We start from the raw sequence: 14,832 nt of genomic DNA, 5'->3' as shown, positions 1-14,832 counted from the left end.
GCAGTGAAGGACACACGGGGCAAATAACACGTAGAGGAGAAGAGACATCGCCTTAAAGAGGCTGCATGGGCGTGGGGTGTAAAGAAGAAGTTGAAAGCACTTAAATCTTGAGGAAGTGAAATCGGAAATTCCCCATGTGGGGTGGAGGGGAAATGTGGGGCAACAGTGAAATCTTGTGGGAACTTAGGGGGAATTAAAAAACCCAAATACTTCCGCTTTCCTCTCTGGGCCACCACCAGTTACCATCCTTTACTCTGACCTCTTACCAGTTCCTGGCTGTTCCATTAGGCTCATTCCCCCACCATTATCCCTGGCCACATGTAGGCCCCCTTGGCTGTCCAGGCTGGTGAGACTCTTCAGTGGGTGATGCCAGAGCTTTAGAGACGGTGATTGTTATGTAACCAGTATCAGGACACTGAAGTGCCAGGGGTGGTGGCGGTGGGTACTCCGGGATCTAAAAGGCACCTGGAACCTTGGAGGCTTCATGTCCAACTTTCTGGGTACTGGGAAATGTGGAAGCCTGGAGACCTGGGTGCCTGTATCAGGGGAGAAAACAGCCTGGCTGGCCAAGAGGCCAGAGGCAGGAACTCAAACCTGAGGATCAGCAGAATATTAGGGGAGCTGAGTCAAGTGGGAGTCAGAGGGGGCCGGATGGGAGGTTTGCTCACCCACCTCTTGTAGGCTCAGGCCTCAGTGCCTTCTGAGGGAATAGATCACATTCAGTGGGTTGCCTTCCCTCCCCTCCCTGACCGGTGGAGAGCGGATGAATAATCCCAGCCGTGTCTGCAATCTTAGGTCCCTGACTTACTGCTTTTATTTAGGATTTCATTAGCATTCTTTTCATCAATCACAATAAAACACAGAAGCCACAAGACTCTTTCTTTGCTTTCTCATCAAAAGGGGATATTGAGACTCCTAGGCAGGACTGTCGCCAGAGGCTGTGTGCCAGCGTGTGTATCAGGCGCCTCCGGTGGGCCTGGTCCACACTTCCTGGGCCAGCCTTAGAAGCCAAAGGACTTGCCTCCTACATGGCACTTTCAGGGGTCCACCCCGGAAGATGTGATTTCTGGGCTGTTCCAGGGAAGGGCCTGGGGCTGCGGATCCTGAAAGAGGTGGTTGTCTAGTGGCCTGAATGAGGGTTCCACGAGCTTGTCCCAGCAGCACTCACGCTGACCTGCCATGGTTTTCACATCTCCCTAGAGCCCTGGGAGCTGGGAAAGCCCAGCCCGAAAACATTGAAAACAACAAAATGTTCCTGAGTTATTTATAAATGCAACCCAGCCCCTGTTGGTTATGTATGTCACTCGCTTTCTCCGAGGACTCAAAGAATCGGACGAAGGGCTCCGTCTCTTTCACGAGGCTCCAGGGGGTGGGAGTTAGTTTCCCCAGTGTCACACACTTGGCACCTAGGTCCTGGGCTGCTGTGATATCTAATAATACCCCAGATTGTGAAAATGTCCTGACTCGCTTTCCTTTCTGTATCGGGTAGTTTCTGTTTGGTGGGAAGTTTTCATAAGATGTGAGTGAGCCATTGCACTTCTGGTTTCTCCTCTTTTCACTTTCTGTCTGCTTTTGCCTGGTTCCCTGACCTAAGGTGGAAGAAGGATTCAGCTATGTTCCTTCATCTCAAATGTGATGCCCATCCGCCACCCCGGTGTTTTTTTTTCTTCTTTTTTTCCGGTGTTTCCTTCCTCAAAATCCACATATACACGCTGGGTTTCTGTGGAGACTGCTCCCACCTTCCCTCAAAGCGGTCTGCTCAGCCCTGTCGTGGCCTGGTCTAGAGAAGGGTCTACAAGGCCCCTAACAATAATGTTTTTTTTTTTAAAAAGAGGTATTCCCGTCATGGCACAGCAGAAACGAATCTGACCAGGAACCATGCCATGAGGTTGCGGGTTCGATCCCTGGCCTCGCTCAGTGGGTTCAGGATCTGGCGTTGCCGTGAGCTGTGGTGTAGGTGGCAGACGTGGCTCGGATCTTATGTTGCTGTGGCTGTGGTGTAGGCCGGCAGCTGTAGCTCCAATTCGACCCCTAGCCTGGGAGTCTCCCTACGCTGCGGGTGCAGCCCTAAAAAGCAAAAATAAATACATTTTCAAAAGAAAGAAAAGACAAACAGAGTTTTTCTCCAAATGTGGCAGAAAAATCAGGCTGGGAAAAGCCAAAAAAACATAGGTTTGTCCCTGGACTGAGGCGTGGTTCATGCTTTCTGCTGAGAAGTTTGCATATATGCAGTTTTCATTCTTGATGCCATGAGGAATAGATTTGGCCAACAGATCAGTTTTGGCAAAATAAGGTAAAGGGGGAGTTCCCATCGTGGCACAGCAGAAACGAATCCGACTAGGAACCGTGAGGTTGCGGGTTCAAGCCCTGGCCTCGCTCAGTGGGTTAAAGGACCCGGCGTTGCCGTGAGCTGTGGTGTAGGTCGCAGACACGACTCGGATCTGGCGTGGCTGTGGCTGGGGTGTAGGTCGGCAGCTGTAACTCCGATTGGACCCCTAGCCTGGAAACTCCCATGTGCGGCAGGTGCGACCCTAAAAAGACAAAAAAAAAAACCAAAACCAAGGTAAAGAACCAAAGAGGTCCATTCCTTTGCAGACCGGGGCTCCAGTGTCAGCTGGAAGGGGGTCTTCACCCCCCCTCTCTCTCAGCACCCCCAGGCCACTCTCCTGATGAGGCATAAGCAGTGGACACAGCCCTGGGGCTAAGGCTCTGGGAGGGGCCGCTGGGCTCCAGAGGCCTCTGCAGGTGTCCAGCTTGGAGGTGACAGTGTCAGAGCTGCTTGGGACCTCTGCTCTCCAACTCAGAAGAAGCCTGAGGCCTGGGTGTGCGGCATGACTGGCCTGAAGTCGTGCAGGTTGAATGAAAAGCCAGATCTCTGGAATCCGAATGCTGTGCTCTTTCCACACTCAAACCATCTGAAGTCACAGGATCGGGCTGCTGGCAAAGCAAAGCAAGAGGATTTAAGAGCCTGGTTGGGACGACCTCTGTCCTGAAGCAGCAGCTTCCGCTGTGCCAGGGCGCTGAGCACGTATAACCACAGAGCTTTGTAGAGCTGAGCTGCAGAGGCCTTTGAGCGCTTTTTTGTTTGTTTGTTTGTTTCTTGCTCATGCTCATGGCACATGCAAGCAGCATGTGGAAGTTCCTGGGCCAGGGATGGAATCTGCGCCACAGCAGTGACAATGCCAGGTCCTTAACCTACTGTGCCACCTGGGAACTCCCTGAGCACTTTTGATACCACAGCGCTGAAGGAGGCCTCCCACTGCCCGCCTGGCTTCTAAACGCAGGTTCCAGCCCTGGTGGCCTCTGGCCCCAGCTTGCAGGGGCTGCTGAGGCAGGAGCTGCTGCTAAACACAGGGTGGAGTCTTTACCCAAACTCTTGGGAGAGCTCAGGTGCCATCCCAGCCCTGCCCTCCAGGCCTTTGCTGTGGACACATGGCATTTGGGGACTTCTGGGGAAGAGCTGAATCACTTGGCACGTGAGAATTTGGCCTTCTTCTGTGATACCATCAGGGGTCCCTTGGCAGGGTCTTGGGGTCCCCTTATCTGCACTTGAAGGACAGGAAGACCACAGAACCCTTTCCAGAGCTGGGGTCAAGCCTCCATCTCCTGCACATCCAGCCTGGCCTGCTGCCCCTTGGTCCCAAGACCTCGCTCTGAAACACCCCCTTGCCCTTTGGTCATTATGGCAGCAAAATTTTGAGATGGTCCCAAGATTCCCCACCCCGTGCACACACTCGGTGTAATTCCTGGGTCCATGAATATGATGGGGTCACTCCTGTGACAGGTCATAGCTTCTTTGCTTTTTTTTTTTTTGATAGCTAATGGTTTGGATTTTTTGTTTGTTTGCTTTTTGTTTTGTCTTCTGTCTGTTTTTTTTTTTTTAGTTTTAGGGTCGCACCCGTGGCATATGGAGGTTCCCAGGGTAGGGGTCGAATCACAGCTGTTGCTGCCGGCCTACACCACAGCCACAGCAACTGGGGATCTGAGCTGCGTCTGTGACCTACATGCCCGAGCCTTAACCCACAGAGCAAGGCTGGCAATTGAAACCACATCCTCATGGATACTAGTCGGGTTCGTCAAACCACTGAGCCATGACGGAAACTCCAGATCGTGGGGTTTTTTTGCTTTATAAAATTTTTAATTTTTTTTTTTTTTTTTTTTTTTTTTGCTTTTTAGGGCCACACCCACGGCATATGGAAGTTCCTAGGCTAGGGGTCGAATCAGAGCTACAGCCACCGGCCTACACCACAGCCACAGCAACATGAGTCCAAGCTGTGTCCGAGACCTACACCATAGCTCACGGCAATGCCAGATCCTTAACCCACAGAGCAAGGCTGGGGATTGAACCTGTATCCTCATGGATATTAGTTGGATTCGTTTCCGCTGAGCCACAACGAGAACTTCCTGATAAGTCACGTTTGATGGTACAGTTGATTTTATTTTTATTTTTTATTTTTTTGGCTGTGCCCACAGCCTGCGGAACTTCAAGGGCCAGGTGGAACCCGTGCTGGAGCAGCAACCAGAGCTGCTGCAGTGAGAATGCCGGATGCAGAGTTCCCGTCGTGGCGCAGTGGTTAACGAATCTGACTGGGAACCATGAGGTTGCGGGTTCGGTCCCTGCCCTTGCTCAGTGGGTTAAGGATCCGGCGTTGCCGTGAGCTGTGGTGTAGGTTGCAGATGTGGCTCGGATCCCGAGTTGCTGTGGCTCTGGCGTAGGCTGGCGGCTACAGCTCCGATTCGACTCCTAGCCTGGGAACCTCCATATGCTGCGGGAGTGGCCCAAAGAAATAACAAAAAGACAAAAAAAAAAAAAAAAAAAGAATGCTGGATGCCTGCCTGGGAGTTCCTGTTGTGGTGCAGCAGAAACAAATCCGACTAGGAGCCATGAGGTTGCAGGTTCGATGCCTGGCCTTGCTCAGTGGGTTAAGGATCCAGCGTTGCCATGAACTGTAGCATAGGTTGCAGATGTGGCTCGGATCCCACGTTGCTGTGGCTGTGGTGTAGGCCTGCAGCTACAGCTCCGATTAGACCCCTGGCCTGGGAACCTCCATTTTAGGTGTGGCCCTAAAAAGGCAAAAGACAACAAAATAGAACAAAAGAAACCAAAATGCTAGACGCCTAATCTGCTGAGCCGCAAGGGAACTCTGGCACAACTGACTTTAGGTAGATTATCCAAGTGGCCTGACCTCATTGCCTGAGTTATTTCTTTATTCATTTTTGGTCTTTTTTTTTTTTTTTTCTTTTTTTCTTTTAGGGCCACACTGGTAGAATCAGAGCTGGAGCTGCCAGCCTACACCACAGCCACACAACACCAGATCCTTAACCCACTGAGTGAGGCCAGGGGTCAGGTTCATGACCTGAGACACAATGGGAACTCCTATTTATTCCATTCCTGAGGCATATGGAAGTTCCTGGGCTATGGGTCACATCGGAGCTGCAGCTGCCGGCCTACACCACAGCCACCGCAACATTTGACCTGTGCCGCAACTTGCAGCAATGCTGGATCCTTAACCAAGCTGCGCAAAGCCAGGGATTGAATCCACATCCTCACAGACACTGTGTCAGGTTCTTAACCCACTGAGTCAGGATGGGAATTCCCACACCAGCTCTTTAAAAGCAGAGAGTTTTCTCTGGCTGGTGGCAGAAGTCAGCGCCTCCAAGTGCAAGAAGGAGGCGCCATGGTTGGCTTGATGAGGGAGGGGGGCCATGTGAGAAGGATGTGGGTGGTCCCTAGGAGCCGAGAGCAGCCCCCAGCAGACAGTCAGCAAGGACATGGGGACCTCAGTCCTATAGCTGCAAGCACGGAACCGTGCCAGTCCAACAAGGACGAGCGTGGACGTGGATGCGTGCCAGGGCCTCCAGGCCAGAACTCAGCCTGGGCAACACCTGATTTCAGCACTCGAGACTCTGGACTTCTGACCTGTAGAACCGTAAGCTGATAAATGACTGTTGTTTTAAGCTACTTAGTTTGTGGTGGTTCGTTGTAGCGTAGAAGACTACTACAGCAATGGATTTAGCCTTTTGTCAACAGTGTATTTGCTTGGTAATTCCTGGCAACAGGAAATGAAAAGAAAATGAATCTAAAATGATCATGGAGTACCAGTGATTGAGAGAGTGGATTATTTATTTATTTTTCTTTCTTTGTGTGTGTGTGTGTGTGTGTGTGTGTGTGGGTGGGTGGGTGTGGGTGTGGGTGTCTTTTTGTCTTTTAAGGGCTGTACCCACAGCATATGGAAGTTCCCAGGCTAGGGGTCCGATCAGAGCTGTAGCCACCAGCCTACACCACAGCCACAGTAACTCGGAATCCAAGCCTCGTCTGCAACCTACACCACAGCTCACAGCAATGCTGGCTCCTTAACCCTCCGAGCAAGGTCAGGGGTGGAACCCAAGTCCTCAAACCTGATGCTAGTCAGGTTTGTTCACTGCTGAGCCACGACAGAAACTCTATTTTTCTTTTTATGGCCGTACCTGCAGCATTTGGAAGTTCCTGGGCTAGGGGTTGAATAGGAGCTGCAGCTACAGGCCTGTGCCACAGCCATGGCCACACCAGATCCAAGCTGCATCTGTGACCTAAGCTGTCTATGCTGCAGCTTGCAACAACGCCAGATCCTTAACCCACTGAGTGAGGCCACATTCTCACAGACACTATGTCATGTTCTTAACCTGCTGAGCCACAGCAGGAACTCTCTGGAAAGCAAATTTTTTTTTTCTTTTGTCTTTTTGCCTTTTTCTAGTGCTGCTTCCACGGCACATGGAGGTTCCCAGGCTAGGGGTATAATTGGAGCTGTAGCTGCCAGCCTACGCCACAGCCACAGCAACGCCAGATCCGAGCCGCAGCTGCGACCTACACCACAGCTCACGGCAACGCTGGATCCTTCACCCACTGAGTGAGACCAGAGATTGAACCCACAGCCTCGTGGTTCCTAGTCGGATTCGTTAACCACTGCGCCACGACGGGAACTCCTCCAGAAAGCAGATTTTAAAGTGAACACAGTAACCTGGCTTCACACACACACACACACACACACACACACACACACACACACACACGATCAGCCACTACTGAGATAGTGTAGCATCAGGGACAAGTCCTACATGTATGAGCTCTAGCGAGACTCAAGGTCTCTGGGACCAGCTGTAAAACGGGGCTTAAGGAAAGCAGCCGCCTCCTGGGACTGAATGTGAATACGCAGAGGGCACGAAACAGCAACACTGACTGAGGGGTTACAGGAAATGTCCAAAGCGCCACCCTTGCATCAGTGGAGGTGGGGCAATTTTGGTTTACTTTTGTACACATGTGGGTTTTTTGGTTGTTGTTTTTTTGTCTTTTGTCCTTTTTAGGACTGCACCCGTGGCATATGAAGTTTCCCAGGCTAGGGGTCTAATCAGAGCTGTAGCTGCCGGTCTACACCACAGCCACAGCAACACCACATCCGAGCCGAGCCTGCGACCTACACCACAGCACATGGCAACGCCAGATCCTTAACCCACTGAGCGGGGCCAGGGATCAAACCGGCAACCTCGTGGTTCCTCGTCAGGTTCATTTCCGCTGCACCACAGTGGGAACCTCTATATACATGTTTTTAATTCTTTTTTTTTTTTTTTTTAGGCCCGAACTTGCGGCATGTGGAGGTTCCCAGGCTAGGGGTTCAGTCAGAGCTGCAGCTGCCAGCCTACACCACAAGCCACAGCCACGCCAGATCTGAGCTGCATCCGTGACCTATACCACAGCTCACGGCAATGCCAGATTCTTAACCCACTGATGGAGGCCAGGGATTGAACCTGCATCCTCATGGATCCTAGTCGGGTTTGTTAACCACTGAGCCATGAAGGGAACTCCCTGTATTCATTCTTTTTCAGATTATTTTCCCATAAAGGCTATCAAGGAGTATTGAGCAGATTTCCCTGTGCTATACATTACTTCTCTATATTGTCCAATTTTTCTTTTTTTGGTCTTATTTTTTTTCTTTTTAGGCCTGCACCCGAGGCATATGGAGATTCCCAGGATAGGCGTGGAATCAGAGCTGTAGTTTGTGGCTTATACCACAGCCACAGCAACATGGGATCCGAGCCACGACTGCAACCGCATGGCAGCACCGGATCCTTAACCCACTGAGCAAGGCCAGGGATTGAGCCTGTGTCCTCAGGTTCATTAACCACTGAGCCACAGTGGGAACTCCTATATTGTCCAAATTTTATATAATGGACATAACTGATTTTCTTAACTGGGGGGAAGAGGAAAGGGGGAAAAAATGCTGAGGGACATTCTGTAAAATGTCTATACTGTCAAAAATGTCAAGGTCTTTAAAAACAAAGTAAGGCTGAGGATGGTTCCAGATTAAAGACTAAAGAGACTTGGGAGTTCTTTATGAGGACGTGGGTTCGATCCCTGGCCTCGATCAGTGGGTCAAGGATCCGGCGTTGCCGTGAGCTGTGGTGCAGGTCACAGATGTGGCTTGGATCTGGTGTTGCTGTGGCTGTGGTGTAAGCCGGTGGCTACAACTCCAATTGGACTCCTAGCCTGGGAATCTCCATATGCCATGGGTGCGGCCCTAAAAAAATAAGGTACAGACCTAACAACCAAATTCGAGGCATGACTGGGACAAGCGGGGACCGCTTGAAAGTGGACCACATGCCAGATCCCAGCGTTGCATCGGTGTTGCATCACTGTCACCAGGCCTAAATTTGGTAACCATGCTGTGGTTGTGTAAGAAATGTCATTTTTCTTAGGGGATGCATGTTGAAATACTTAAGAGTGCAGGGTCGTGAGCTATGTAGCTTACGTGTGGAATGGTTCAGGAAAAAAAATGTGTATGTATGTGACAGAGGGAGAGAGAGAGCCAATGTGGCGACATGGGTAGCTACTCTGGTGAATGTGAGCCAAGGGTATATGGAGCGTCATTGCACTTTTCTTGCAACTTTTCTGAAAGTTTCCTAATTGTCAAAAACAAAAAGAAAAAGGCTTGCACCAAGGTACCGCTGCTTCAGGCACGGTGGGGTTCGTTATTATGACATTTGCTGCCTCATTAGCAGCGGCACAAGGTCCATTTACAGTGGACTGGACAAAGCACCTGGATTCTACTCTTACGACGGAACATCGCTGGCTGCGAACAACCTGAACAAACCGCGGCGACAGAGGACACAGCCACAGGGTTCCACTGACATAACGAACCGCGACCACCCCAGGCAAAATGAACACATCATTTTTACCTGGCTGGTAAACCGCAGAGAAAGGCAAGGCAGTGATTCCGGTAAAGGTCAGCCTTGTGTTTCCCTGGGGGTGGGTCACCAGCAAAGACAGACTGCGCCGCCGCTGCCTGTAGGGGGGCTGACCGTCGCCGGCGGGCGGGCAGGGGCCCGGGAGGGGCGGGGACGGCTGCTGGGGTCCGGGCTGGGGAGGGAGGGGCGGGGAGGGCGGACCCCGCCCAGCGCTTGTGAGATGCGGTCCCGGGCGCCCTCTGCTGGTGGCCACAGATGCACGGCTGGCGGAAGAGCCGGCACCCTGGCAAGCCCACTCCTTTTTTTTTTTTTTTTTTTTTTGGTCTTTTTGCTTTTTTCTAGGGCCGCTTCCCGCGGCATACGGAGGTTCCCAGGCTAGGGGTCGAATCGGAGCTGTAGCCGCTGGCCTACGCCACAGCCACAGCAACATGGGATCCAAAGCCGTGTCTGCGACCTACACCGAAGTTCACAGCAACGCCAGCTCCTTAACCCACTGAGCAAGGCCAGGGATCGAACCCGCAACCTCATGGTTCCTAGTCAGATTCGTTCACCACTGCGCCACGACGGGAACTCCAAGCCCTCTCCTCTTTGATGCACCGCTGTCCCTGTCTGTCACGCCACTCCTTCCCCTGTAGAGCTCATGACCTTTTTTTTCCTGGGCTTCACCTCAGCAAAAGCTGAACTCAATCTCTATCTTTCTTTTTTCTTTTTGTCTTTTTAGGGCAGCAGGTGCGGCATATAGAAGTTCCCAGGCTAGGGGTTGAAGTGCAGCTGTAGCTGTCGGCCTATCCCCCCACAGCCACAGGAATGCCAGATCCGAGCCTCGACAGCGACCTAACCACAGCTCATCACGACACCGGATCCTTAATCCACTGAGCGAGGCCAAGGATCAAACCCACGTCCTCCTGGATATTAGTCGGGTTCATTACCACTGAACCACAGTGGGAACTCCCACACTCTACCTTTCCCAGGGAGCCTTTCCTGATCTAGGCCACCCAGCTCTGACCACTCCTTTCCCCATCGCCTTTTCTTTGAGGTTGGAACCAGTACCACATTGTTCACAAATGGGCAGTGATGGTGATGAAGACGGTGGCTGGCATTTCTTGAAGGCCTCCTACAGGCAGGTGTGGTGCCGCCCTCTCCAGGCGTCTGCTCCCCACCTCCCCTGAGCACCTTCATTCGATGAACGTGGTCACTGCTTCAGCGGACATTTCTTAGGCACCTGTTCTGTGCCACTCTCCGAGGCCACAGGAAACAAGAAATCAGTGCCTGCTGCTCCCGGGGAGTTCACAGGCTGAGGCAGAAGAGCAGGTGTGGGTGATGGGATGTGGCGGAAGCTCTAAGAGAGGCCACGAGCATCCTGGGGACCAGCGAGTGGGGAGCGGGCGAAGCTGGCTCTGGTGGTGAACAGGCGGCCTCAGGATCCTGGCGAGGCAAGACATGCACAGGCCCACCCCAGGGCCTGCCGGAAAAAGGGCACAGGTCCATGGTGATCAAGGAGCCAGTCAGAGGGAGCTGGGTCTGCCTTGCACAAGTTTCCTTTCTTTTTTTCCTTTTTTATGGCCGCACCTGCGGTATATGGAGATTCCCAGGCTAGAGATAGAATTGGAGCTGTAGCTGCTGGCGTGCACCACAGCCACAGCAACGCCAGATCTGAGACGCATCTGCGACCTACACCACAGCTCACGGCAATGCTGGATCCTTAACCCCCTGAGCGAAGCCAGGGATCAAACCCGACTCCTCAAGGATACTAGTTGGTTTCTTAATAGCCACGACAGGAAGTCTTGAAGTCTGATTCTTAACCCACTCCGCCACAGCGGGAACTCCAGGTACATGTGTCTGAGAGCCATCAGGGGCTGTGTAGAGGCACATGGAGGAGGAAACCCAGAGCAGGAGGCTGCCTGCCCCCCACTTCAACCCTAAGCCAGGACTCTAGGCCTGGGGCCCCACAGCTGCAGGGTCGGAGTTCGGGTCCCTTCCATTCGGCCAGTGTCCCATGAACACTTACTGTGTTGGGGCGGCCCAGACGAGGAGGACGAATGAGTCCTGGACTTTGCCCTCAAGGAGTCTGGGACCAGCACAAGGATAAGATAAGCTCGCAGAGCTCTGAACCCTGCAGTGAATGAGATAAGGCGGCTGTGGGAGAGGCCCACGGAGCTGGGCAGGTAGAGGAAGAGGGCAGAAACCTCAGCCAGGGAAGGAGCCTCTGAGCTGGGCCTCCACAGAGGGACCAGAGCAGGCGGCTGAACATGCCACCTCTTCCCCCAAACAGGTTTCTGTCAGATACCTCTCGAGGCTGTGGAGATTAATGTATGCAAGCGCCCAGCGTGCAGAAAGGGTCCAAGAACCGGTTCCTGTGATTAAGCAATTTGGACTGTATTCCCAGGTCTTGTTACCAATGTTTAAATTCTAATTTTTTAGTAGCTGAAACCTTTTTATTCAAATAAAACTGTTCCCGCTCAGATCTGGCTTGGCTGTGGCTGTGGTGCCGGCCGGCGGCTACAGCTCCGATTCAGCCCCTAGCCTGGGAACCTCCATATGCCGCAGGTGCGGCCCTAAAAAGACAAAACAAATACAACAAATAAAACTGTTCCCCAAAGCCCATTTTATAAAAAGCAGGCAGGAGTGAGGCTACCGCGGGGAGCTGGGGCAGGGCGTGGGGAGCTGGGCTGGGCAGCCTGGGGAGAAGAGTCTGGAAAGAGAGGAGAAAGGGCCAGGGGTGGCCTGGGGGCTGGGGGGCTCCAGCACAGGCTGGAACCTAGAGTCCTGGACTCCCCTTGGCCACACTGGCTGGTGGTGGTGCTTCCTCAGGGTGCCAGATGGAGGCTCAGGACCTGTTTAGACAATTTCTTGAGCACACACCTGGGCTCGGCTTGGGCTGGGGGCTGAGCTCATAGGTGGTGGGGAGAGCAAACACTGGGAGAAACACAGGGTGCCTGGGTGCCTGGCCAGCGACTTACAGCTTTAGGAAGGCTTCCTGGAGGCAGCAAATGCTTGGGCAGAGCTTGGAACAGTTATTAAAAGTGAGCCTGTCAGATCCCCCATTGCTGTGGCTGTGGCGTAGGCCGGCAGCTATAGCTCCAATTCGTCTCCTAGGCTGGGAACTTCCATATGCCGCAGGTACGACCCTAAAAAGGAAAAAAAGATTTGGGAGTGCCCATCGTGGCTCAGCAGAAACGAATCTGACTAGTATCCATGAGGATGCAGGTTCCATCCCTGGCCTCACTCAGTGGGTTAAGGATCCCGCATTGCTGTGAGCTGTGGTGTAGGTCCCAGAGGTGGCTTGGATATGGTGTTGCTGTGGCTGTGGTGTAGGCCAGCGGCTACAGCCTGGATTTGACCCCTAGACTGGGAACCTTCATATTCTGTGGGTGTGGCCCTAAAAAGAAAAAAAAAAAAAGTGAGCCTGGCAAAAAAGCAGGGAAGGGTGTTCCAGGCAGAGGGAACAGCCTGGACAAAGCACAGTCAGTATAGGTGGGGACCGAAAGCAGTTCGCGCTCAGGAGAAAGGAAATGGAAAAGTGGAAATGGGAGGAGGGGGCTGGGCCTTGATCGCTGCACTGAGACGGCGAGTCTTCGTTGCCCACTGGACACTCCTGTCCTGCTCCCCCCCCAACCCCCGCAGGTCCTGGAGGCTGGCATTGAGGCGAACATACCTGTGACCTATGGAATTGGCAGCCAGAGGGGAGATGAGAGCACTGGCTGTCAATTCATAGGTCAGAGCCCTGTGCACTCGGTCTTGGCAGCCTGCCGACAGCCCACCACCCTGCACCATCCTGGGCCTGGGATCGTGGCTGTGGGGATCCCTGCTGGTCTGCTGGACAGCAGCCACCTCTCCTCCTCCGAGGGCACTGGCCCCCACCCCAGATAACAGCAGCCCCACTGGAACTAGTGGGCACTTCCACATGGAGTTGCTGTTACAGGGGGTGGCAGCCAACTGGAGGCCTGGGCCCTGCCTGCCTGGCAGCTCCCTTTGGGCAGCCTCTGGGGAGTAGAGCAAGCCCACCCACTGGGCACCCTGGGTCTTCATGGCCCCAGGTCCATTGTCTTTTTATTGAGGCTCCTTATCATCGAGGGCCCACGCCTGGAGGCTGATGCCAGCTCTCCTTCTCTGGGCGAAGTCCGGTCTCAAGCCCAGATCTGCTCATAAAGCTGGGAGTGGCTCCAGTTTACAGCCCCTGGCAGCCTTTGCCCGCTCCGACACCCCCGCACCCTCTCTCCCCAAGCTCCTTGTTTCCTCGTTTCTTTCCGAACCAGAGCTGAGCCCCTGTTCCAGGTTCGGCTGCTGCGGCCTCCACTCCCTGCCCTTTGCCCACCCTTCCTGCTGCAGCCACAGGGCAGAGGGACAGGGACAGACGGCTGGGCATCTGACCAGCTCCGGGGCCCTCTGAATGCCCAGATTCCCGATGGCCCCATATACGAAGTTGCAGATGAGACGGAAAGAGAGAGGGGCGGTGGGGGGGGGGGGGAGTGGGAGAGTGAGGCCCAGAGGCCACAGGAGAAAGAAATGAGAGGCACAGGCAGAGACACCGGAGAGGGACAGAGGAGGGGGAGGGGGAAGGGGACAAACGGGGAACTGGAAACCTGCCGTGGAACGCCAAGAACCAGGCTAGAAGCCACGGCCCATCGGGAAGAGCACTGAGCGCCTCGGTGACCTGAGAGCTGAGTGATCTCGGGCAAGTGGCTTAACCTCTCTGAGCTGCCGCTGCTTCCTCACACGCCAATCAGAGCGTGTGAAGCCCCCCTGCACACTGGCCAGCCACCCTCCCTTCAAGCTTTGGGTCTGGCCCCCCAGCAGGAGAGGAGGGAGGGTTGGCTGGGGTCCCTGAACTGGCCTGAAGTCCGTGGGGTAACAGTCTTCTCTCCTGCAAAGCGTGTTCTCACCCCACCCCCCAGACAGGTTCTGGCCCAGGGGACCTCAGTGACAGTTACAATGCCAGTTCTGCCGAGACCTAGGGGACATTTTGGAGACTCCAAAGACTTTGGAGAGGAAGAGCTGGGACTCTGAGCTTTCAGAACGGACCTGGGCTATATTCTGCTTTTGCAGCGGTGGAAGCCAGCCCTGGGAGGCAAAGGAGGCTGCCCAAGGTCACAGAACAGGGCCTCGGGGGCTGTGTGGACTGACTGGCTCCCTGAAGTAGGGCTCTTCCCCTGGGGAGGCGGCAAGGTGGGCTGAGGGCAGGAGTCCTCTGCAGCCACCTTAGCTGGTGACCCCCAACCCCTGTCCCCAAAGCTCTCAGCAGGTCCTTCGAAAGTTTTCCCGGGCAAGACCCAGTGCCTTGTCTGGTTTGGTCTGGCAGAGGCAGCGGCAGCAGGAGTCCTGACCCCTCACCCCACAGGTGGAAAGAGGCCCAGGGGCTGGAAGGGACTTCCTTGGGTCACCCAGCAATTGCCCAGGTCCCTTCCTTTTTTCCTCAGCAGGGCTGGGCTCAGGGGCACCCTGGGGACAGAGGGGCTGCAGGGGTCTGACCGCCCGGGGGAGGCTCTTACCTGGGTGCCTGGCTGGCCCTTGAGGCACAAGGAGGAAGTAGGGTCCCCCGGGCCCAGCGCCTTTTGAGCCGTTGGCCCAACCCCTGGCAGCGGTTAATGATTATCCTGCCGCCTGTCAATACCG

General features: G+C 53.9%; 1 long non-coding RNA gene and 2 other non-coding genes across 3 annotated transcripts; all 3 read right to left on the bottom strand.

Annotated features, from left to right (window-relative positions):
* Positions 1–791: 791 nt before the first annotated feature.
* LOC146405055 (uncharacterized) lies at positions 792–14,747 on the bottom strand. The gene is made up of 2 exons (XR_014836868.1): positions 14,709–14,747; positions 792–2,937 (listed from the first exon to the last, which is right to left on the bottom strand). It is a non-coding gene; the product is annotated as an uncharacterized LOC146405055 (long non-coding RNA).
* On the bottom strand, positions 12,870–12,949 carry MIR192 (microRNA mir-192). Its single transcript, NR_038549.1, has one exon. It is a non-coding gene; the product is annotated as a microRNA mir-192 (primary transcript).
* Positions 13,075–13,150, bottom strand: MIR194A (microRNA mir-194a). Its single transcript, NR_128424.1, has one exon. It is a non-coding gene; the product is annotated as a microRNA mir-194a (primary transcript).
* Positions 14,748–14,832: the final 85 nt, after the last annotated feature.

This window comes from Sus scrofa, chromosome 2 (genome assembly GCF_054392235.1).
Source record: "Sus scrofa isolate SSC_HxYL_T2T_F1_AM1 chromosome 2, Sscrofa_HxYL_maternal_Yorkshire_Landrace_v2.0, whole genome shotgun sequence".
Lineage (NCBI taxonomy): Eukaryota > Metazoa > Chordata > Mammalia > Artiodactyla > Suidae > Sus > Sus scrofa.
This window is presented reverse-complemented; position numbering and strand designations above follow the sequence as displayed.